General features: G+C 36.1%; 1 protein-coding gene across 5 annotated transcripts in view; it reads left to right on the top strand.

Moving 5' to 3' along the window:
* The first annotated feature begins 5917 nt into the window (after positions 1 to 5917).
* LOC113061740 (GRAM domain-containing protein 1B-like) overlaps positions 5918 to 26573 on the top strand; it is a 117392-nt gene continuing 96736 nt past the window's right edge. For all 5 annotated transcript variants that reach the window (XM_026231143.1, XM_026231138.1, XM_026231137.1 and 2 more), the window contains exon 1: positions 5918 to 6216. The gene's annotated coding sequence lies outside the window, so the exon portion shown is untranslated. The remainder of the gene's footprint in view (positions 6217 to 26573) is intronic.

Below are 26573 nucleotides of genomic sequence, written 5' to 3'. Positions count from 1 at the left end.
TGTCCATGATGAAAAAATAAAGAACAAATATATATATATATATATATATATATATATATATATATATATATATAGTATATATACTAGAGTATATATACTCTGATACAGGGTGACAACCAGAGCATGAGTGTAACAATACCCAACAACTATAGAGTGAAAAACATGAACTTAAATACACTGAGCAAAGAAGGGCAATTAATGATACAAATCTGGACGAAATGACAGCCAAACTGATACCATGACAACAAACTAAACAAGGAGGAAAGGTACACATGAAAACAAAATGCAAAAGGGAGAGTGTGACTATATATATATATATATATATATATATATATATATATATATATATATATATATATATATATATATATATATATACACATATAGTCTTTTTGTCAATTTTTCTAATACTTTTTTTTTTGCTTCATATCAAAGTTTCTAATGTTTTGATGCACCTTTCATGGCTTGTAACGATTTTTTAAGTTTATTTTGAGGTTCAGACTGCTCTGGTGGGCTAAAGTTGATTTCAGAAAACCATTTGAAAATAAGGTATACTTAAGTTTTGTAAAATGACAGTTCTAACTGTACAAACAGACTTATGTAATGCTCAGTCAAACGAGAAGGTGTGGATGTGATAACAAGAGAAGAGTCATGAGGCGCTAACATGCCTGTGTACCTCAGGAGCCATATTCTGCCCAAACAGATCTCTCCTGCAGGCCTCATTTTTCTCTGTTTCATATCTTCTGCTATTGGCAGCCTGCTGTGAGAACTCAATTAAAGCCCTTGAGGTACGAGACCCAGCACTGGGATTCAGTAAACATAATCACAAACCTTTATCCTGCCAAACCTAGCGTGCCAGCTTTCTCTGAATAGCTTTTGGCTGTGCCGACTTCAAAGCGATACGACTATGAATTTTACATTTCCATCTCTCTTTCTCCGAGGTCTTCTCAGCGTGCGGAGCTCTGTGGACTACAGGATTACCTTATTCATGGCGGCTTATGAGAGAGAGAGCAAAAGATGAGAGGAGGCCAATGACTTAGATCTTCTTTTCTAGAAGTCTTGTGGTTGTCCTGCTGATGGTCTCGATCTCATGGGCTGGGATCCACAGCATTAACACTGTATTTATGTTTATCTGTCATCTCTCTCTCTTTCTCTACTATCACACCAGTGTCTTTTAATGAGTGATCATTTAAGCTGTGACAGAGGGAGGAGCGGTTTTTAATGTACCAGTATCTGGTTACAGCTGGTACAGAAAATGCACTTGGCCATTCTGCAACAAAGCCTGTTAGCCACTTGGTGTCATACTTGCACAGAGAAAATGTAGACGCTATACAGTAATGCAGAAAATTGGACAGGGCTAGTAAACATGTTGATTGGATTGAGGGTCTGTTTACAGCTGGGGTTAAGATGCGTTTTGGTCACAAGTAGACTAGGGAGATCCATTCCCGTTCACACCTGATGTTTTAATCTGGCTCCTCTGTCCACTTCTGACCACTTCTGTCCTGATTTATGTCCTGATGTAAGGTGTCAGCAAATCCTTTACATTTTACTGGTATTCAGAACATAATAAGATACAAATATGATAATATAAGTAGCTATAAAATATAATAAAAAATATATATACAATTATAAAATAAAACAAATTATAATGGTAGTGACTTTTAATCATCTTACCTTTGTCTTTACTGTCACTGTCAATGTAATTTGCTGAATAAAAGTATTAATTTCTTATACAAATCTTAAAAATCTTACTGACTATAATCATGGTGACAGTAATCCACTGAACACACCCCATTATTTTCTCACTGAATGCATGCAGTACAATATGCAGGTTCGGTTCACAGCAGTTCATTGTACTGTGTCAGGTCTGGCTTCCTGCTGGGTTTAAATAAGAAAGGCTTGGTGACTCTTTGATCCAGTGACTTTGCTTATTTCTATGGATTTATATGTGAAAGTATAATTGGGATTTGTTGGCATGGCGACAGATGTCTCAATGGTGAACTCTATTAAAAAAGTGCAATTATTATATATATACATATGTGTATGTGTGCAGTTTAGATATAATAAAAGAATGTAAAATAACAAAAGTGTAATAATTAAAGGGATAGTTCACCCAAAATTTTAAATGTACTCATATTAAAGCCATCCTAGGTGTATATGCCTTTCTTTTTTCAGACAAACACAATCTAAGTTATATTAAATGATATCCTGGCTAATCCCTGCTTTTTCTAATGAGTTTTTGAAGCTCCAAAAAAGCACATCCATCCATCATTAAAGTAATCCATATGACATATGAAGTGATGGATTTTTGTTAAAAGAATATCCATATTTAAAACTTTATAAACTATGACTGGCTTCCAGCAACTGCTGTTTGCACGTTCACGAGAGAGTTCAGTTGCGATATATGACATGACATAGGCATAGTGGAAGTCAAGGTGGGACCTTAGGATCAACAGTAAAATGGTCATAGAATTAAATTTATTAGTGAGATATATATTAGGGCTGTCATTTGATAAAACATTTCCTACCAAATAATTACACAATGTAGCAATTAATTTATCTAATCAATTGCACATCAATAATTTAAAGCCATTATTGTTTTACACGAGAAAATCATTTTAAATAGATTCACCCTGTTCATTCCAAACCTGGATTCATTTAGAAATTATCTGCTGCTTGGAGACACAAAAACAGTTCTGCTGTTGCTTTAATAGGTGATATTGTTGGCAAAACTGATATTATTTTATCTATTATATAACACAATGATAAGTTATATTGAACTGTTACATAAAATCAGTATCACATTTGCACTCGTGCTATTCGAGAGAAAAAACTGAAAATAACGGGAAAGTTTAAAACTCCTAATATTTTTGACATTTAGATTGCTCTTTCTATGAATTAAGTATGCAGACAGAGAAACCATATTCCTGCTTGTGGTTGTAACAGTAGAGCAAAGTAATTCTGGGATTTGTGCACAAACATCCCCTATTTTATTCGCACTGACACTTTTCACATTAATGTAGCAGCAGCTGACGGCTGCTTTGAAACATTGATGACAAATGCTCCCTCATCTCCAGACGTCTTCCTGACCAACACAGATGGAACATCACACAGAGTAAGATTCATAGCATTCACTTTTATGGCATGATTCATGATTCATATATTTTCATTTGAAGAGACCTTTGCTTATTGCCAGAATCACATACTCTTAATATTGGAAGGCCATCAAAAGGTTGATTCTCATTCACAGCAGTTTAGAAGCCCTTTGTTTGCCTTTTTGATGATGTCAGCAGCTGACAATGCAATATGATTTCACTCTCCACAAAAATATCACCTCTCATGTTCACATTGTTCTCACAATCGTTCTTTTGACTTTGATTTTATGCAAACTGTAGTAGGTGGAGGGGGAAGTGCTCTAACCCACTGTATTTTTTTTTCCTAAAACAGATTAAAATACAGTTTCCTATCATCTTGAACCATGCATTCACATCCCATACAAAACTTTCAAGATTAATAATGTCTGGTTGTTATTTATGCAGTAATGTGTGTGCAATAATGTAGTTGGGGATCCAAATGCAGGCTTTAATAAGCAAGGCGTAGTCATGTAGGCAGGGTCCAGTAACAACAAAAAAGTAATATCTAGGCAGAAGCAAAAGAGTAATCCAGATAACGGGCAATGGTAAGAAACATTCCAGGGTCAACAATATTAAGACAAAGCTTTGAAAATAAGAAAATATTCAAGCATTCAATCACCAGCGCAGTGTGAGAGTGTGAGTGTGTGCCATTCTTATAGTTGTGAGACTGATGAGGCGATGAGAGACAGGTAATTTCAGTTGATAACGAGTTCCAGCAAAGGATTATGGGAAATTAAATCCAGGGTGAATGGTAAAGGGTACAGGATGTGTTGCCCTCTAGTGGAGCTTGTGGGAACTAAAGCTAGAGATCATGACAGTGTACTTGTCAGACTCTTGCCTTGTCCAAATAACCACACTTGCATTCTTGGCCACTTGAGAGCATATGTGCTGACAGGAAGTACGTGCACAAGACTGTCCAAAATTCAAAATGCCAAAGCACAGTGCCCTTAACACACACTTAATCCACAGTATCTCGAATACCCCTCCGGTGTGGTATTCAAGGTTTAGTGTATCTCATCAAGCATGTTCTGGAAATAAATTGTGAGACATTTTGTCAAGATCGCACGAGAGGTCATGGGAACCTTTGCAATGCAAGTTAAATATCAATAATAATACGATTTGATATTTTATCTGGTAGTAAAACAAAGTACTACACATTTTATTGTTTGCGAAGATTAGTATATTTATTTTGTACAACATTTGGAACCACTTTTTATCAAGGCACCAGTTCTGTGTATGTGTGTTTTCTTCCCCCATGTGTCATTAGGGCCTTTTGCACTGCTTTAGTTCAGAACTAAATGTACAGTACTAAAGTACTGGGATGATTTTGCGCAAAAAATATATATAAATAAATAAAATTTAAAAAAATACTGAGAAATTTACATTTGAATTTGTCCAAATTCATGCTTAGCAATGCATACTATTAATAAAAAATTAAGTTTTGATATATTAACAGTAGGGAATTTATAAAAAAATATCTTCATGGAACATGATCTTTACTTAATTTCCTAATGATTCTTGGCATAAAAGAAAAATCTATAATTTTTCTTATGCATAAAATTTTTTTTTGGCTATTGCTAAAAATATACCCCAGCGACTTAAGACCAGGGTCACGTTTAACATCCATGGACCTTTACCATTCCACAAAAGATAGGGGGAAGAAAAGGTTTGTTGGGTTATTAAAATGTTCTTCACACTAAGAAAAAAATATTCTTTTAAGAACCGATCATGCAAAGGTTCTTTGGAAAACAAAGTTTTAAAATAATTTTTATATTTATTAATTAAATAATATACATAATTTAATTAAATCTTTATTTTATGGCATCATTATGAAAAGCCCCTTCTGGAACCTTTTCTTTTTATTTATTTTATTTTTTAGGCACAAATCTTTATTTATTACTAAAATTTCAAAAGTGACAACCAATTTTGTATCTAAATGTAACCATGCAACTCAGTCCTGCTCCGTTTTTGCTACGAAAATAAATGATACCTCAGATTCCACAGATTGTTGAGAAGTGGCTTGAATAGCATTATTCCTGATACGCTCTTGTTAGCTTGAGCAAACAATTTCAACAGTTTCAAACTGGTGTGTTAATCAGTGTGGTATGCAGTGTTATTTGGCCTTTATTTTAAAACCACTATTCACACCCTTTGTGTATGTGTATGTGTAAAACTTGTCTTTCACGCTGCCAGATTTCTTCAGATATTCCTGTACTGCATGATGTCAGTTGCTCTGTCAGATCACAGGAGTCAGTGTATCATTTCAAAAGGGGAATGAAAGAAACGGTGAAGGCCTCTGAAATGATTGAATGAACTTTCTTATCATTCAGTCTGATTTTTTTTTCTAAAACAAGCTTTTCTGACAGGAAGTAGAGATTGTGCTCTTTATCCTTCATTTCACTGGAAATGGTCTAACAAAGATAGATCCTGGAATGCACTTTCTCAACACTTTCTCAACACTGAAATGGGCTTTTCTTTGCATAACAGTATGATAGAAGAAGTGATAGGACTAAATGATTGCAAATATGTCTGTCTGCAGTCTTCCACTCTTTCCTAATATTGGGATCAGAAGGAAGACAATGCATATTTCCACAACTTGGCACTACACAGCGTCCAGCCATTTTTGGAACATCTTTATCGTTTGATTTATGCACAGACCTGCATGTGCCTCTCTGGTTATTAACCTACTTCATGTGTGAATCGGTGGGCGGGGCTAAACAGTCAGTGATGTAGAAGCAGGGGTTGATGATCTTCTGCGGAGGCGGCATAATAACCACACTAGAGAGAGTATGCAGGAGGAGATCGAGACAGAGAGCGCTACGATGAGCTGAAGGCAGTGCTGGAGTAAGACTGAAGAAACACAGCAGGAGGGGAACTAAGGTGGAGAGAGAGAGAGAGTGCTCCTCTGATAAAACCTATAGGAGCAATCCGTCCACTCTGAAGGTGGGAGGGAGCGAGAGAGAGAGAGAAACAGAGGACGGGAACGTCAGAGTTGGAAGACAGAGTTGGTCCTGGTCTTTGCACCCTGTGCTCGGAGCAGATGGCAGCGCTCTCCTAGTGTGTTTTCTTCAGCTGCTGCAAGGTAAAAGAGCATCGCTGTCTCCTTCCCACACTGAATCAATGCCTGGATAAAGCTCTTTTCTTGCTTTGTGTGTGTTTGCCACTCTGTCTTCCTTAATTTGCACAGTTTTTCTTGTGGCATGCTTTGTGTGCAGGCGTGTATATGTGTGTGTGTGTGTGTGTGTGTGTACACATGCATATGTCAGTGAGGAAAATAAATGTCTGACAGTAAAGGCTCTCTTATTAAATAACCATTAAAGCTTGCATTATTTATGCTTGCTGCATGGTACATCGCATGTCCATGAGAATGTTTTTTATTTATTTATTTTTTTTCAGGTTTTAGAATCAGATGTATTTGAATTTAAAGGAAAGTGTATGCTTTACGTTTTTTTTTTCTTCACTATTTTAATCACCTTTTTGGCTTCATTGGTTTATTCCCGTGGTGTCACATTGTGACCGATGAAATGTAAATATTCCAGTGACATTAGGCTCATAAAAGCTGCATGCATAGTATTAAAAACCCATTAGAAAAATCGGTTTAAAGTAGGGTTAGATGGAGTACAGCATGTCACACTGCAGAACTTGTCAACTTTCTGTTAAGTATCTCAGTTGCAAAAGTTGTTTGATTATATTTGAATCAGTTGTCATTGTGTAGCACACGAGTAAAGAGTAGGGCTGGGACAACGCGTCGAGGTCATCGATGAAAATATGCCCGTCGATTCGTCGACCTGTTTTTATTTGCAAAACGTTTACCTTATGTGCGCTGAATATACGCGATGGCCGGATCAACATTCTGTCCAACGTTATATAACCAATCCAGGGGTTTTTCTGCATTGATCTTTTTTTTTGGCGGCTGTCAAAGCCTTATTTGATCAGTGAGTGATGTAGAATAGAATGACTGCTGCGCCTGACAGGGTGTGTACAAGAGAGAGTCCCGGCTGAGCACGCACTCACAGTCTTCAAACAACACGAGCGCTTCTTGCTCTCTCTCTCTCTCTCTCTCTCTCTCCCTCCCTCGTGCATATTAACCAAAATCATTAGACATGATAGAAAAAGGGTGGAATGCCAAAGTTTCACGTGGAGCATTCAGAGATTTTTTTTTTCTCCATGACAGGCTGCTGGCTCCCACTGTTCATTTATTTATTTATTTATTTGGGAAAAGCACTCTGTATTAGCTTAAAGCCCTCAGGTTTACATTGGTTACTGTATTCTTTCAAATTTTCTAAACAAGTATTTTGGGTGACCCTTTTTATTGAATGCTACACATCAAGTTGTTGTTATTTTCATCTGAAAGAAGAACTTTTTTTCAATAAGCTAGGCCCTATGTGTTCAGTAAGCTTGTTTCAGAAAGCTATGTGTTTTCAAGGTTTCAAGGTTTATTGAATGCTATCTCTATACAAGTGCAAAGTAATGCATTCTTAGTCAGTCTTTTATTTTGTAATTTTAAGAGCAATAAACATATATTGCAATGTTAAAGAAATTAATGTTTTTTTTTTTTTTTTTTCATTCAGATATGTAAATCAACATGTATAAATTGTTAGTAGTCAATTAATGGGGAGATAATCGAAATCGAATCGGTCTGAAAAAAAAAATTTGTTTAAAAAATAATCGTTTATCCCAGCCCTAGTAAAGAGCCAATGAAATGCATTTGACAAGAAGTGCAAAGAGTAAAAGGGAGTGAAGTTTGAATGACAGCGTCATGCAAGTAATCAGTGTAGTGCATAATTGTAGTGCATTGCAATGTGGTTTATATATAGGTCTATATATTAAGATTGTACATTGATAAATTTTGAATTGAAGTAATTGCATGATATGTATCAAACCAACACTGTCTAAAAATACACTTTGGAATGGCAAATAACATTGTCGTCATTGACGAGTATTTCTGAAAAGACAAAAACTGTCTTTAGAAAATAATATGTTTCGTTTCCCATCATTGCACTTATTGAACACAGTCATTTATTTTACATCTGAGCCAGAGTTTGTGTTCTCTGATATTATATATATATATATATATATATATATATATATATATATATATATATATATATATATATATATATAATTGTTCAGTGGATGTCCCCTTTATTATGAAGACCCCCAATTTGCATACTTGTACTCTATTTAATGCCATTTTTGTATAAATAGTGTAAAGAGGGCTCATGAGCTGGTTATATGTAGGGACATATTAAATATATATATATATATATATATTTTTTTTTTTACCAAATTCTGTTTCCAATTTTATTTATTATGATTATTATTATTAATTTACAAATACAAATTCATTATTGAAAACTCTGGTAATCAAATTAATTTAATTAACAACATAAAATCTAATCTTGTAAAATCTAATAAAATCAGATGAAATCTGAAGACATACACATTGTATGTATTTGTTGGTAAACAATGTGCTGCACATCAGAGGTTTACTACTTAAATTAAAACATGGACAAAAAAAAAAAGCAATATTCCTTTAAAAAAATTATAAAATGTGTTATTGTTATTATTACTTTGAGAATCTGGTTATGCCTTTAATCATGGTTCCCTCGAGAAAGAACGAGACGCTGTGTCCTCTAGCAGACACTTTGGGGACTGCTATCAGGGGGAACTGTGTCTGAAGCACGTCTCAAACAACTCCAATCCCACTGGCCCATGTAGCCCGTGAAGTCAACAGCTGAGAGCCCGGAAGTATAAGAGGGCAGCTGCCAAACACATTACCAACTTGGTTGTCTGAATGAGACGTGAAAACAGGCAAGCCCTATAGGCATTGCGGGGGGATGCAGCGTCTCATTCCCTCTCGGTGAACCATGGTTATATGCATAACCCAAGACATTCCTCTTCTAGGGAACTCGCGCTGCGCCATCTAGGAATGCCACTGTATACTTTAAATTCAATTTTTGTGACCAGATCCCACAATTCCATCTGCATTTTATGCATTGTGGAAATCATGGGGTCATATATGTGTGTATATATTTCCTGGATCTGAGATGGTTTATTTATATTGTTAAAGGTTTGAAAAGAAGGAAAGACATCTGCATGTTGATTAAACACATGAAGAATGAGTGTGACATTTGTAATATTGAATGCATCTATCTGGTGTGCAGTTAGCGGGGCTATAATGGGCACTGAGTGGGTAATAGATGGATGCAGAGAGGAAAATCCATTAAGGTTAAGTCTCCTGCAGTGGCGATGGTTTAAGAGTCATCGTCGTTCACTTTTCACCCCCAGAGCAATCATAACTCAACTTGGTTAATTCCGCATCTGTGTAAATAAACTGTGTGTATATGGCCTGAGCTCAGGGCACAGCAATATCGCTTTGGAGTGATACTAATAAAATGAATAAATGAATGCTTTATTGGAGTGAGAAATAAGGTCAGCGGAAATGCCTTGAGAAACAAAAACCTATCTATCAGCTTCACAGAAGAGAACAGCTGTATTAAGTGCAAGTTATTCCCAGTGGGCAGAACAGGTTTTGATTCTGAAACACATTCGAGTTTCCATTCAGTTACATCAGAAACACACACCGGCAGTTTGACTGAGGAGATGAAAAATGATGAGATGACCCACCCTCAAACTGAATGAAGCATCTCAGATCACACACCTTTGTGACTGTTCTCTCCTCTTAACATCTGGAATATCATGTCTGACATGAGCAGTTATCAAGAAATAATCCACCCACTTTTCCGTGCCAACATTATAATCATGGAAAGAATGTGGGTGGCCACTTTAGTGACTTTTCCAAAGCCACTCGATGCTGACTAGACTAACTGGGAACGAGTTAATCCACAGTCTACAAGAAATGGTGTTTGTGAACCAGTTTGTGCTTGTGACGTATTGTAGTGTATCAATGAGAAATGTGTCCGTTTGCATTTTTTCATTTAATGCAATAAACGCGACCACGTTTACCATGCTAAACACAGTAAGCAAAACAATGTTTCCTAGCAATGACAACCACTCTAAAATTTAATGAGAAAACAAACTAAATAGAAGCCGCTGTCCTCTTCTGTTGCTCATTCATTCATTTATTCATTCATTCATTTTCATTCAAGTAATAATTTGTTATTCATTCATGTGTTCTTTCTTTCATTTGTTTGATTGTTTATTAATTCATGAATTTACTTATTTCATTTGTTTAATTATTTAGGGTTTTTCACAGTGAGACCACAGGCATGTATTAAAGAAGCAAATGGTTATTTTTTTATTCCATGCTGACTTTAATCTCAGTTACTCTGATAAACAAGGCAAAGTGCTAATTAATTTGGGAAGATGGTTGTGCCTTAATCAGTAATTTCACATGGGAAGAGTGCTGTTCCCTCTTATAAAGACCTGGAGTGGTTGGAAGAAGTATTACTCCTGGGACTAAGCAGCCATTAGTAAGTTAGTAACTGTGAAAGTGCACCCTCATCCCTGGCGACTCGTCTTTCTGTGTGCCTTTAAATACATGACCACAATGCTCTGTAATCGCACCGATTTTTCTATATTTTTTTTTTTCACGCATTAATGTTATTGTGTGCACACGCAGAGACTTGCACTGCTAGGATGTTTTTTTTTCCACAACAGGAATAGCTCTCTGAAGCCTCATTCATAATTTACAGTGATGGAAAATCATGTTTGTCTGTAGATACTAGCTCATAAACAGAATCTGGTCAGAAATAAGGAAGATGGAGTTAGGATTAGGGTTTCTACATTTCTGATATAATGTTAACAAAAAAAGAAAAGTGATTTCATTATGATAAAATGACAAAGGCGAACTCCATTTTCATTAGCATTTGTGTACTGCAGGTCTTTCAGAGTGCTTCAAAATACTTGAGTCATGATGATGGTGATTAGTGTTGTACTCTTTTGTACTAGAACATTCTAAATATGAAACATTAATCTTGTTTTGAAACTCTGAATGTGTTGACATGCACAATCTTACACCAGTTACGTTTAATAAGATCATATACACTTCAATCAAAACCTACTGTAGTTACTATATTTAATGGAAGATTAGTCACAATGGGTCAAAACTGCATTGTCGAGAGAGAGTGAGAGAGAGAGAGAGAGAGAGAGAGAAACAGAGAGTGTGTGTGTGAGAGAGAGAGAGAGAGATACAAAAAAACACAGATCGTGTATAAGTTATATTGTATTTCATTCTGAAAAAAAAAAGGACTGGAAAATAAAAAGAAACTTAACATTACAAACATGTGCAGTATTTTAGTTCCCTTTACTCCACAAAAAAATGAATAAAATCTTTCAAAGGTTGTCATGGGGACTGAACCCTTTAAAAAGGTACTAATATGTACGCTCTCATCACTTCTCTGGTGCGGTTCAGTTTTTTTTTTTTTTTTTTTTGAGTTATAGTTTATTTTATTTTTTTGTGTTTTCGTTGATCTATTTTCTTTGTGACTTTTCTTTGTTTTGTTCTCTCTTGCTCTCTCTTACCCTCTCTCTATTTCTCTCTCTCTCTCTCTCTCTCTCTCTCTCTCTCTCTCTCTCTGGTGTATAATGGGGTCGCTTTTCATGCCCTTGTTTGCCTATTGATTTTTTTTTTTTTTTTTTTGCTGCAGCTATAGGTTGTGGATCTGAATGATGTTACTAAGACAGACAGAGGTTACACAGGTCAAAGCATGCCTTTCTGGTGCACAGTTGCCACTTTCTTTAGGAACAGAGTCAGTCAGCACAGGTTTTGCAGTTATTGTTGTCCTCTTTGAAAGCTTGGTTCTTAAAGCTGATTTGTGCAACCTACTGTCTTCACTTCCCCGAGAACTGTGGAGACAAAACAATGATAAAGACATATAGTAGCGCAACAGTAATCCTGGCTTAAAATTGAGATGGGGAATTTTAAGAAGGGTTGCAGATTAAAAAAAAACTGCTCAATTATTAAATTGTGAAAAGTAAATGGCCCAATTTGTTGGTTGTCTTATATATATAATATTGAAATGTTTATATACACTGTAAACCCTAATGTTGCCTTGACTTAAAAAATCAAGTAATGTTGACTAAACTCAACGTCACTCTGTTCTTCCTTTAATGCGATTGGCCATGGGAGAAATTCTGCCTAGCAACAAGAGAACAAAAGCACTGATTGGTGGGTTACAAAATTCGTCCTTTTGATCTGTTTGGTTGCTGAACTACAATTCAAGAGGAAGTTTTTATTTGTGTACTATGTTCGGTGACTAAAATTATGTAGATATAAAGTTGTTTTGCATGATTTCTACTGGTGAAATATGTTAATTTAAATCCTTGTGGTACGTGATTTTGAGATGATTATTGAATGACAACTTAAGTATTTGATGAAGTGGCCCAATCGTTTTCCTTTGAGCGAAAGAACATGGCAGCTAAAGTTACTGTTTAACTCGTTAGATCGAAAACCCTATTAAGTTGAATGAACTAAATTGATTGAGTAAACTCATTGCCTCAATTTAATCGAGTAATGTACTCCCCCAAAACTTACATATTTAAGTTTATTTAACTTGACGGTTTTGTAGATTGTACTTAAATCACTCCGTTCACCAAACTTGATGCTTATTTAATGTACTTAAACAATTATGTTCACCTAACTTGGTACTAATTTAAAGTGCACTTATATATTTAAGTTAACTCAACATGTAAATTTAACTGAAAATGATGTTCTTATTTTTGACAGCACACTGAAGTAAAACAAATAACAGCATATTTAAACTTTGACCTTTTGACAAACTGTCACAATATTTATGAGAATACAGTAAACCCTATACTGCACTGTAAAAAAAAAAAAAGTATTTTTATGTCTTTGCAGACATTGAAAAGACATCAACTGAGGAGAGAATGTTTTTATGACGTCTTTTTTTAATGTTTTTTTATGTCTTCTGTACATCCAATATAGACGTTCACATATCCTCCTTACAAGGTTCTGTGACTTTATTTCTGTCAGTCATCTAGAGAAGCTCTTACTGAGAATTAACAGAGGTTTAAATGTGCATACTTGATTCATTTGAAGTCACCATTGTGGTGGAAAATGTTTGGTTTAGTTGGGATCTTGGTCCAGATACTTCTTATGTTGCTTGTCTCTTGCTGCAATAACAGTTTATTTTAAAATGCTGTTTTTGTGGCGAAGAAAGATGAAGTTTAAAAGAGCTCAGGTGTTATCAGCTCTTTGTTGGTGTAAGCTTGTCTCTTGCTGCTGTAACTTGTGTGTTGTAAAACACTGTTACTGTGGCAAAGAGAGTTGAGATCTAACATACACATATCTTGCTTGTAATGGTGACTAATTATAGTAAAATAAAATGTATTGCTGCAACTATGGATATACTTTTATGGATATAAACTAAGATAAGTTTTAAGGTGAAGTCGTGGCCTAATGGTTAGAGTCGGGCTCCCAATCGAAAGGTTGTGAGTTCGAGTCCCGGGCTGGCAGGAATTGTGGGTGGAGGGAGTGCATGAACAGCTCTCTCTCCACCTTCAATACCACGACTTAGGTGCCCTTGAGCAAGGCATTGAATCCCCAACTGCTCCCTGGGCGCCGCAGCATAAATGGCTGCCCACTGCTCCGGTTGTGTGCTCACAGTGTGTGTGTGTGTGTGTGCATTTCGGATGGGTTAAATGCAGAGCACAGATTCTGAGTATGGGTCACCAGACTTGGCTGAATGTCACTTTCACTTCACTTAGATAAAACAATGTACTTACTTTTAGAAATCCGATCGTGTCGTCACAAACAGACATCAAGATTTTGGATATGCATCACAGCAATGGTGACAATCAGAACAAAAAAGGCTGGAAAATAAGGATGAGTTTGTGCTATGGAGCTCTTTTGTTTGTCACCATTATTGTGATGCATATGCTACATCTAGAAGTCTGTGTGTGTGAGTACTTGATTGATTCTTTTACTCAAATTATTTCAAACACATTCATTTCGTCCATCTTACTCCTGGTGCCTGTTAAAAATATCAACCAAAACTTATTTTATGATCTCAAATATGTATTAGTGATGACTTTCTCATCAAAAAAAAAACGTCAAACAACACCTGAGCTCATTTAAATTTGTCTTTTTTCACCACAAAAACAGTGGTTTAAAATACACCAATACAACAGCAAGAGACAAATTAACACAAGAAGTAACTGGACCAAGATCCCAACTAAACCAAACACTTTCCACCACAATGGTGACTTCAAATGAATCATGTATCAACATTTAAACCTCTGAGGGATTTAGGTAGTCTACAAAACCGTCAAGTTAAATAAACTTTAATATGTAAGTTTTGGGAGACTCCATTACTGAATTAAATTGAGGCAACAAGTTTACTCAATAAATTTAGTTCAGTCAACTTATTACGGTTTTCAGTGTAAGAAACTATTTAATAATATTACAATTACTTGTAAACTTTATTAGAAAATTAGAAATATGTAGATATGAAAACCAACTTTAAACCATTTCTTAAATATGAGTCCATAATCCTAACTAACTGAGAAATGTCCATCCCCTGTTGTCCTCTAAAATAAAATCCATGCACATATTTGTTTAGAGCTTGTAAACGGTGCTTGATCTGTGCAGATTTCTCTCCTGATTCAGATCAGACAATTTTCACTGGAGTGTTATTATGTATTATGGCCTCAGTAATGCTTGAAAGTTAAAATGTCTTTATTATGGATTTGTTTCTTATGAACGCATAGCTTTTTACTTCATAAGACATTAACAGATAGAATGGAATAATGTGGATTACTCGTGGATTATTGTGATGTTTTTATCAGCTGTTTGGACTCTTATTCTGACGGCACCCATTCACTGCAGAGCATCCATTGCTGAGTAAGTGATGGAAAGCTATATTTCTCCAAACCTCTTCCCATTAAGTGAGTGAAGTGACATTCAGCCAAGTATGGTGACCCATACTCAGAATTTGTGCTCTGCATTTAACCCATCCGAAATGCCATTTATGCTGCAGCGCCCGGGGAGCAGTTGGGGGTTCGATGCCTTGCTCAAGGGCACCTAAGTCGTGGTATTGAAGGTGGAGAGAGAGCTGTTCATGCACTCCCCCCACCCACAATTCCGTCCGGCCCGAGACTAGAACTCACAACCCTTTGATTGGGAGTCCAACCCTCTAACCATTAGGCCACGACTTCCCCCTTTTTATGAAACAAACTAGTCTTTAATCACAGATTCAGGGAGAGCTCAGCATTCAGCATTAGCTACTTATTGTGTGTGTGTGAATGTGTTTCTGGGAACATTAGTTAACCATGCATTTATTTTATTTTTTTTCTCCATCTGTTTGACTGTGTCATGTTGTTTTTGGCCTTACCCATCAGGCTTTGGCAATAGAAGAGGGCAGAATTGGCACAATGTATTTGCTCTCCCAGCACCTTAAGCATATGCTGAATGACATTTAAACATTTTTAGAAAATGACAAAGATAGAAAGAACACCCTCTGCTAACAAGAGACAGAGATAAATGACTTGCCTGTTGCTCGTCGAATCAGAAGTTGTAAAATCCCCCCTCCCATTCATTGATAGGAAAATGTGACACATGAGTTCTGACAGTGCATCATTCACAAGCCCAAAAAAGTTGTATTTTGTAAGATAAAAACTGTATTTTAATTATTCAGAATTGTGAATATCTTCAATCACGGAAAAGAGTCAGAATAGCTGACATGAAGTCATTCATTAAACCTTCCTTTTGCTTTAAATAGTAAAGTAACAGTTTATTCAGCCTTTGAACCCAGAAGCCCTCACGTTCATCACAGTGCTTATATCTGGAGCAGCAGGCCAGCTTTGACATTATTATCTGATTCCAGCATTGTGACGCCAGGTAAATGAGACAGGAGGCAAAAGTGAGTAAACAGAGTTTATTGTACAAGATGTGATGATGGAAGGTAGGAGAGTGATGCAGGAACATCGATGGCAGCACAGACTGGTGAGTAGATGGGTTGAGTGCGCTGATGATGATGACAGTGGTGGTAAATCCAAGTGCTGTGAATATAATCCGTGGGTGAAGGCAAAGGTCCAACAGAAACCAGACAGGAGACAAATCAAGGCAGGAACACACGAACAAGACATCAGCCACGGATCTACAAACAACGATCTGACAACAAGAGACGAAAGACGTTAAATAGGCAGTTGGAATGAGATGCACCTGCCGCTGATCAGACGATCACGTTTATGGCCGCGTATCCCTTTCGCGATAGCCTACGCCTGATCAATCACTGATGGATTGGCGATAGGGATGAGTGCCATCCACCAGGATGTAATCCCTGGCATGGCGCAGAAGGGCGTTGGTGACAGTGTGGACGCACCTCCACACAGAGGCCCTCTCCCACGACCTCGAAGAATCTCTCTGTACCAAAAAAAAGAAAGAAAGAAAAAAAAGGTAGCGCTGGGCTTCAGGGCTTAAAGCAAAATTCCGCCGCGTTAGCCTGGCAAGTGCAGCTCTGAGAAGGTCCAGCAGCTCCATAATGAGCTGTCTTGGGAGGCAGATTTTTTTTTTTTATATATAGCCACGTCAGGAAAAATGTCAAAAGGGCTTAAGTTTTGCTGAATAAAAAAATTGATATGGTCTAAACGGCTCCGCGTCCGGCTCAGTCTTTGATTCAATACAAGGACACGTTGGATCGCTGCCATAGTTGGTCGCTTACTGGACACCACCATGCTTACCCATTTATAGATCTTAGCCATTTAGAGCCAAATTGTTTACCAGATTTTAATTATCAAAAAATGTATTGTCAATTCACTTTAATTACATTACGAAAAAGCCTAGGCTAATTATCAACGCTAAGAAAGAGCTGACAAATGGTCCAGACCAACCTTACGAAAGTGTGACTTACAGAAGATATACTTAGCGTACGAACGTGTCGGGAATCGTGGCATAAGGTTAAGAGAGAGGTTAAGGAATAGGTTAAGAACTACTTAGCGATAAAAAACGTTTTGGGGAACCGGGCCCTGTTCATTTTTGAAAATGTAAATCTTTGTATTAAAGAGCAAATAATCGATTAAAGGAAAAAATAATAATAATCGAAAAGGTTTAGCTATTTACAGGTATACGGGAAATAAATGGTAACCTAATTTTTTTTTTTTTTTTAATTCAAGTCCAAAATATTTTTTTATGTAAATGAATCAACATAAATACACTAATTTATACTAATGATTAGTATACTATGATGACTTATTTTAATGGGTTGAATCAAGTAGAAGTAGCTCTTTAGTGTTTGTATTAGTTGCAGCAGGGCCGTGCAGAGACCTTTTGAGGGGCATGTGCTGAAACTGAAAAAGGGCACCCCCTCCCTTTTTTATATCAATTATATATATTCTCTTTTTTAGCTATTCTGTTTGGTTTCATAAGCTAATTTGTATTATTTGGTTAACATTTTTATGAATGACATTGAGAAGAGGGGAAGGTGAGCAATGAGTCAAGTATTTTGGACTAACTTTTTTTAAATATAATTTAAGTAATTATGTCCAACACTACGGTACAACTCAATTCCAGATTATAAGAAACTATAGCCATACCGTTACTATAACATATCCAACATGTTTCCGCCTACCTGGCAAAAATGTTATACTGTGGTGGACCAGGGATGTTGGTTTCTTGAAGGTCTCCTATTCACTACACTTTCCCTAAAATAAGCCAGCAATGAAAAAATAAATAAAAATAGTGTGAAAAGTACAGTTGCAGTGAAAAGCATTTCTGAAGGATCACGTGACACTGAAGAGTACTAACTGCAGTAATGATGCTGAAAATTCAGCTTTGATCACAAAAATAAATTACATTTTAAAATATATTCAAATAGAAAACAGTTATTTAAAATTTTAAATATTACACTATATTAATGTTTTTGCTGTATTTTGGATCAAATAAACGAAGCCTTGGAATGAATCATGAGTTACATTCTGCATGATACAATATAAAGATTTCACAGTGATCTTCTGTAATTTTTTTTAGTTACTACTACATTACTGTAGTAAAACCATGTTTTACTACTTTTTATACAGAGAGTATACGGAGAGTATACCATAACATGATTATCCTAAATGTTAAAAAATTAAGTGTATCAGCAATCATAAATCAAAGAAGAAATTTCTTAGAAATATAGTTATCTAGGTGACGAGGATCACTCGCTGCTTTGTGTAAGTTCCAGTATGGAACAGCGCGGGGGCGCACCTGTTATGATTTTCCGATGGTAAAAACAAATTATATGTTGTTGTTATCAATATATAGTTTTTGACCAGCGAATGGGTGCAAATGTTATTTTTTTTGTTGTTGTCCGTCATTAAAAAGGCGACGGCGCCTGCCCCTGCCGGCATCACATTACATTTTCATCTAATGTTACAGGTTACAAACTAGTTTTTGTAGCTATATAGACGGAGCGCTCAGTTTTTCCTGTGGTAAAATGCATTTGGCCAAAATCGCATTTTATAAAAGATGAAATGCTACTATATGCCCAGGCTATTTAAGTGTTGGCTATGTATTGGCTATGACTAGATGGCAAATGCTAGCCCTCTCTCTCAGGCGACGTCCCACATGTCTCAGCCAGTCAGACAGACATCCAATAAATAAAATATGAGACTTTATAGACATAGTGTTTAGTAGTACTTATTCAAAAAACAAGATATTTATTTACCCTTCGCAAAACTGTTCAGCTCAGCTGTTGTCTACTGTGCGGCTGCTGTGGAACTTCAGTTGATTCAATGAATATAGAGGGGGCGGAGTTATCAGCTTACTGACAGCTTGAGGATCGAATTAGATTTACACAAGCTCGTTTTAAGAACTTTCATTTGCTAAATATTTGTAAAACAGACAGACAGACGTAAATGGTGACCAATAGCATTGAAAAAAAAAAAAAAAACACCACCAAAAAAAGGGCACTTCGGAGTGTAAGGGCAAAAAGGGCATGTGCTCTGCACAGGTTGAGCCCTACCTGTGCACGTGCCTGAGTTGCAGGTTAGCAGTTTTATTATGGAGGTTGTATGGCTTTCCTCCAGTAAAACTGCCTTGTGAGGCGTTAAGTGCAGTTGACTGAGACTAAACGCATATCTTCAGTCGTACGGTACATTTACACAAAAGCAATGTACCAAAGGCTGAAAAGTTTTTCCTTTGCATTATCAAAATTCTAAAAATGTTGTGCATTAACAACAACGTAAAAATGTTCCCCGATCACACAAATCTGTGAAAATTATTATAAATGCTGTATTATGCATGCACTCTATACACTCTCTTAAACAGAAGCACTGATCTCATAATGTGCTGCCTTTCGCATGAATGCGGCTGATTCTGAAGACTGTGTACGACGTCACTCCTCTCTCAGGTCTCTCTTGCTGACTATTATTGTTGTTATGCTTCCTGCTGTGAGCGGCTGCCGGCCACCAATCTCAAAACACAAACATAAGCATCTTCCGCTGATGACTGACAGACCTTTTTTTGTTTTTACAGTGCAGACGTTTAAGCAAATAGATCACCTTAATATAAATTGCATGAGGCTGTCGATATGTCTGTCTGTGTGTGTGTGTGTGTGTGTGTGTTTGTGTGTGTGTGTTTAAACTCATATTAAAGGGGTCACGTCATAAGGAATCATATTTACCGTCATCCTTTGAAATAAGTTTGTTGATGTACTATGAAAAAATACTGCATTCATTCATTCATTCATACTGCATAAAATTTATTGATAAGCTGCAAATACAGATTTCCAGACATCAAAAATTTACTGAGAAATTATTGCATTGGGAAAGATTGCTCATTTTTAGCAGAAAAAAACCTTGATTTTTCATTTTTAATTTGTAGAGAAAATTGGATTTTTGAGACAATTAACCTTAAATAGATCTTAGAAAAGAAAAAATAAATATGTCTATGATGTAATATGTTTTCCTTTTAGCTGAGAAATACTAGAGAATTAGAAATGCAGTGAAAGTACTTCAAATAATTTAAGATTTTAGATGCTCAGGACAGTTGACGGGCCACTGCTGCGCATCATCAGGAAAGCTTATCTTTTTCACGTGTTTTTAAGCCTAACCGCTTGTCGATTTCAATATTAAAGCATCCAAACACAAGACGCGGAAAAGCTGAACAGAGTAACATTAGCTAGAGAGAGAGAGAGAGAGGCGCGTATCACGGACAGCGACACTGAACCGAGCTCTCTTCTGCGAAGTTCTCCTCGAAGTCCCTCCTGCACCTGAATGAACAAATACAAATTGCAGTTTTAACAAACAAAAAGATGTGAAAGAGCACAATTCAACACCGCGGTGTTCTGGTGTTCAGGGCTCATGCAAAGAAAGGCGTTTCAAAACACTAGAACATCGAATTTGCTTATTTTTGTTCTTGTGCCGACAAATACATACAAAATATGTCAAAATATCCACCTTGGAAATTATGCTCGAAAAACTGTCAGATATTTCTTAAGTGAAAGTGAAAAAATGGGATGTGTATTATATTGGATGCGTTCATCGTCTCTTAAAGTGACCGCGCCTAATTTAGCTACTGGCTGCTGTAATGTTAATCCAACAAAATGAAAATGAAAATCACTTACTGCTCTTGACTGAGTTTTAACAGTCAAATCAAAAATTATTCAGACACCAGGTATAATTTTTGATATATATAGCAAAACTGTAATAATGTGAGAAATGTTGAAGGTGTCTGAATAAATGTAGGTTTGATTGTATATTTCATTTTTACATTGAAGACTATCCAGTGCTTTTTTACATTTAATTATTACTTAAACCATTTCAGATAGGGCCCACTGGTACAACCTTCACCGGGTCCCCGCTCACCCCAGCTACGGCAATTTGAATGAGCCATTTTAATCTAGATTTCAAGATCACAGTGAGATTAATCTAAAAAAATCTATGCACACCACTAATTTATTTAGATTAAATACTATTGAACTGAATATCATTTTCAGTTATCGACTATAATATGAAAATAATTATCATCTCATCTTTTTAACACAAGTGCATTTTTTATATCTTGGTACATCGCTACTAAAGATATATAATATTTAGAAATATTCATGTTTTCATGGTCTATCGCAATGAAACTGGCTGTGAAACATTTCCCCTGTGAGAACGGGAGCATATTTGTCAGGCTTTGCTGTGATTAGTGGCATGATCAGAGCAGGGCTTAGTATTAAAGGACTCCTGTTGAGCAATCCTGTTTAGTTATTAAATGTCAACATGTTCTCTGACTAACAGATTATTGACCGAAATGTGGATCTCTGCTTTAAATGCTTTTTCTTCCCTAGCGTCTACTCGCAACTCAATCTACTGCTGTGCGTTTATGAGATCATTGGGTTCTGCTGAGATTTTAACTGTAAAACCATGAATTTTTCTTTTTAAAATTACTTTTTTTTAGAAATGCTTTAGCATCCAATACCGCTGTCTCTCATGTCCTGCTGGAATAGGAGATAATTGCTCAGCAGTAGTTCAACCATACGTAAGCTTTCACTTTATCAATCGAAGAGCCACTTACAGCTGTGCTGCTACGCCTGACTAAATGAGTTAAATGCATGTCCTGAACAGTAATGGGATAATGATTTCGCAATGTTATTTCTACTATGAGAAATTTGAAATGTGGAATCCAGTCATAATTTTTTTTTTTTTTTTATAATTCATGGAATGTCAGAGAATTTGGCAAAATGCTCTAACCCAGGCTCATTGGAAATATGGCAGTTTCATAGTAAAATGTCCAGTGAATGGCTCTAAAATGCTCGTTCAATATGTGTGGCATTTTTATTTTGTTGCTTTAAGTATTTGTAAAGGAGCGCTTCACCTCACAAGCACAACACCGTATTGTGTGAGCTACCGAGCAAACCCTCTGCATTAGAAAAGCCACACATATGAAGCTGAATATGTGACGCTAACATTCAAAAGTATCAGTTTCCAATCTCACAGGATTTTACATTTGTTTTGAAGTCATAATATAAAATTGCACAAGTAATTGTGTGAAAACTAGGTTTTCTGAATCGAAACACTGGCCCTATAAATCATGTAAAGTGTTCATATCATAAAAATCACATTGTTGTTTAAGTTTTGCTGCTTCTAATGTTCTAATGTTCTTTTTTATTTTATTTTTTTGTAGAAATGTATGTAGAGGCACGTATTTCCACTGAGCATGGGTAGTTAAATTTAGATGAATAAATCTAACGTAGGACTGTATACTTAATCAAATCCCAATATGGATTAGTGTTTATGAATCTTAAACTGTAAAGACTTCTATGTAACTATGAAGTCTGTATTTTTTACATGTCTCTATGTGAATAAGCGGCATGGTTTTGTCTACTACACAGCGGAACCTGATTTTACCAAGTGAGACATGTTCCTGGAACAACATTGTGATTAACCAATCAGATTTGAAGAACCAGTTTATAGATTTTGTGAAATTTACGCTTAAAATCACTGTTTGGTGCTTGTACATCAGTGTCATTCATCTATCATTTCCTCTGATTTTAGGGATTACTCATGGTTAAGGTTAGGGTTAAGTTTAGGTGTAGGGATATGGTCAAGAATATATTTTTGGAGTAAAATGTTGTTCCAGGGTCAACAAAATATGTCGACCTAGGAACACATCTAACTCAGCAAAATCAGGACTTGCCTACTACACATACAGTTCTGAAGCATGTGTGACGCTTGTGATGTTTTCAGCATCTGTGTTTCACTCTATGAGGACATGAACACATACACTTCATCTCCAGTGCTGCTCTGAGAGTATCTTCACCAGCATTTAATTTGATAAAACTACAGCAAGATACACGGAGAATCTCAAAGCTCTTCACTACAACCTGCCAAAATAAAAGTTCTGTTTAACTTGAATAAATTATGACAGACATATAATATTTTGAATAGTAGAACTTCTAAATTAATAATAACAATACAGTTATTTTTAAGGAATAAAACACAATATCATGTTTTAATTTAAATAGATTAAACCCCCTTTGCAGAACTTTGTTTGGCAATAAATAAATAAATTGTTAAATTTCATTGGATTAGTTTATATGACATTAATTAAATTGTTAGAATTGTTTACGCAATACATTTTTACCACCATTTTTGATAATAATTATGATTTGCATTAAATTATAAATAGTCAACACTGAATTTCTAATAATAATAATAATAATAGTAATAATAATCTTATTAAACAGATTAAAAAAAATCAAAGGGATATTATTGTTAACATTTTAAATTTGTAAATCATGAAAGTTTGAATACAATTGATTAGAAAACAGAGAGTTTTGATTATTAAAATGTAATTGAATCATTAAAACAGAATCTAGAAAGATCAAAATGAACTACACAGAATTTGGGAAAAGTATAAAACTGATTTATTTTTTTAGGAATCTGTTCCAGTGATTCCAGTTTATAAATGCTCAAGAAGAACATATGGGTGTAGTGTTTGGATGACTTTACCCATAACAATGCCTAATGAATTTACATTTCTATTTAATAGAACTGCAGCAGGGGCTAAAAAAAGGAATGTCATTTTGTTTTCTAGTGTACTGCATGATTGTTATTGACATACAAGCTTGGCCTGGCATGAGCATCTTCGATAGAGATTAGAGAGCCTAGGGTCTCATTCAAGTTTCCAAGACAAGGTCATGAATACAATGCTGTTTTGGCTATGTGGCTATTATGGCAACCGGTTCCAGAAGATGGCATACCTAATAATTTCCTACCTATTAGCTGGGAAAGCCTCTCACCCCTGCCCCCGCAGGACCTCAGGAGGAGCTGAACCCCACTGTGCCTCTAAAACCCCTTAAATCAAATTTGGAAAACAAGCTTGCTGTGGGGTCTAGCAGTGATTCCTCAGAAATAGATCATCCATATCGTACAAAAACAAAGATTTAGAGGAATGGCTCCCTTGGTGTCTTTCTCAGTAGTAAGCAGGGATGTTTTCATTTTCTTTTCCTGAAATAAAATCCCACATTTTATTATAATTTTATTGTAATTACCTGAAATACTAAAATTACTAAAACTAATACAAATTCTATATAGACATTAGGGATATGCATCTCCATAATGAGGATGATGCGATATGAATCTTGATGCATAGCCAACGATACGATACGTTACATATGAAGCAGTTACCAGTAGAGATGTTCCGATACCCTTTTTCTCTTCCCGATACCGATTCCGATACCTGGGCTCAGGATATCGTCCGATACCGAGTACTGATCCGATACCTGGGTGTGTATCTGTATATACAGCTGTATATACTACTAGCCCTGTGTAAATTAGCTAGAATTATTTTATGGTGTGCTTCAGACTTATCCCTTAATAAAACATGAACAAATACATGGTGAACTACTGTATGTATTACAGTATTTTTATTATCTGACATGAATTTGACAGTAATATTATTTATTTTCTTAAGCGAAAAATAACTTCAAATGCAGCCAAAAATCTAACACCGCAACCTAAAAAAGGTTATAACTGTACATAAAACTGCAACAAATAAGTCTAGGAATATAAAAAAATATATATTAATCAGATAATCTCTTTACAACAAAACAAGTAAAAAACAATCAACCGTCTAGGCATAATTATTATTATTATTATTAATAGAGACTTATTATTATTATTACTAAATAGAGACATAGCTAAATCTACTTTAGGCTACAACAGTAGCTTAATATATTGTCATTTTACTCACGTTAACATTTATTGTGATGGGTTGCCATGAAGATCTTTGAATGTCTGTGTTTATGATATGACAGTTTTCTCAAATGAAACGATAAATTCTTATGAAGTGACGGTTTATGCGTTCGTGTCCTCATATAGTGACACACGGCAGAGACTACAAAACAGCGAGCTCCGGCGCATCTGCGCACGTCACCCACAGAGATGTAGAATTTGCAGGAGTAATATTTAGATAGTATTTTGCAGTTTAATATTCACTGACAATAGTATATATATATTCGGCTACAGTCTGGAGCCCTGCGCTTTGACTAACACGGAAGCGACTGAACGCAGCTGCGGGTACCGAATATACTCGGGAGTCGATAATTTACTACCGGTACTAAATAGGGGTGGTGAAAAAAATCGACTATCGATTAATCGCGAGTATGTTATGGACGAGTATGAATCGATTATTAAATTTTCAAAAATCGATTTTTTTTTTTTCATTATTTTATTTTGTAAAAAAAATTATACCGAGAGTTGAACGTCACGAACGCGCCCAGTTCCAGTTAGCAAGCAGCCAGAACAGGTGTGTAAAATGGAAAAAACAGGAGCGATCTCCCCTGCACCATATAGCAGACATGTAATACTTCATCTCTGACTCAAAAAAACGTAATGCTCCTTAACAAAATCTTCGAGAGCGCATTGAATCAGTGCGAAAAAAAGCGGAGCTTGTGTGAGAGTGAGCCATTTTATCTGACCAATATTGTCAACGTTAGCGAGTATTGGCATTAGATTATTATTATTATCATTATTATTTTTATTATTATCTAATGGCATCAATAAAGCTTCAATAAACCCGCAATGAAGTGTTGGGACTTCTATTCGTGGACACTGATTCTGAAGGGTAATATCTGTATTCAGAAGATGACGGAGATATTGAAAGTGAAAGTACACCAAGCACAAACGGCGAATCCTTTGCCCAATGTAAATGGTCCTTTGCCAAATGTCAAGGTGTGAACAATGTTTGCAGGGGTCGGAGTGTTCATTGCGAAATTAGCAGGCGTTTTATTGTTGCGGGGACGAGGCGGGAGATTTTTTCCGCGCTAGACCTGTATATTTGTCTTCTGACCGCACCTCTCCGCAATCGCGGTGACAGTATTGTAGTGGAGACTTTGTCTAATGCCACTGGGTATGTTAGACAAGGTCGAAGTATTCATAGGACAGTTAGGAGGTAAGGTGGAGAGTAGTCCGAGCCGTGCACACTCGGCGCGTGCGCGAGGCAGATCTGTCCGCGCTGCTCATAGCAGAAGCAGAGGCGATGTGACACGGGGCATAGATTTTGAACTAAAAAGGTCTTGTCTACTTGTGTTTGTGTGTCATATGAATAATATATATGTGCCCCATACATGGAATCAGAGTGCCTGCTGCATGTAGTAAACTGAAAATCCCAACCACTACATGCATTCGGTTTGTTTCTACCATTTATTAGTAATGATTTACACAGTTTGTTTACTACTTACTGTTGTGAAATGGAAAATCAATAATCGTTAATCGAGAATCGTTAATAATCGAAAATCGACTGTAATCGAATCGGGACTTCAATAATCGTAATCGAATCGAATCGGGAAATCATACAGATTAACCACCCCTAGTACTAAAGAGATGCTGGTATCATCACATTTTTTAATCCCTAGTCGCTGTTTTACTGTCTGGTCATACTGATAACCACTGATCTATAATATAGAAGCGGCTTCACTGTCTGTTGGCAATTTAGAACGTGATGAGTGATCAAGTCATATATAGATCAGTGCTGCTAACGTGTTT

This window comes from Carassius auratus, chromosome 43 (assembly GCF_003368295.1).
Source record: "Carassius auratus strain Wakin chromosome 43, ASM336829v1, whole genome shotgun sequence".
In the NCBI taxonomy this organism is placed as follows: Eukaryota; Metazoa; Chordata; class Actinopteri; order Cypriniformes; family Cyprinidae; genus Carassius; species Carassius auratus.
The sequence above is the reverse complement of the archived record's forward strand: the minus strand, read 5'-3'. Positions and strand labels throughout refer to the sequence as shown.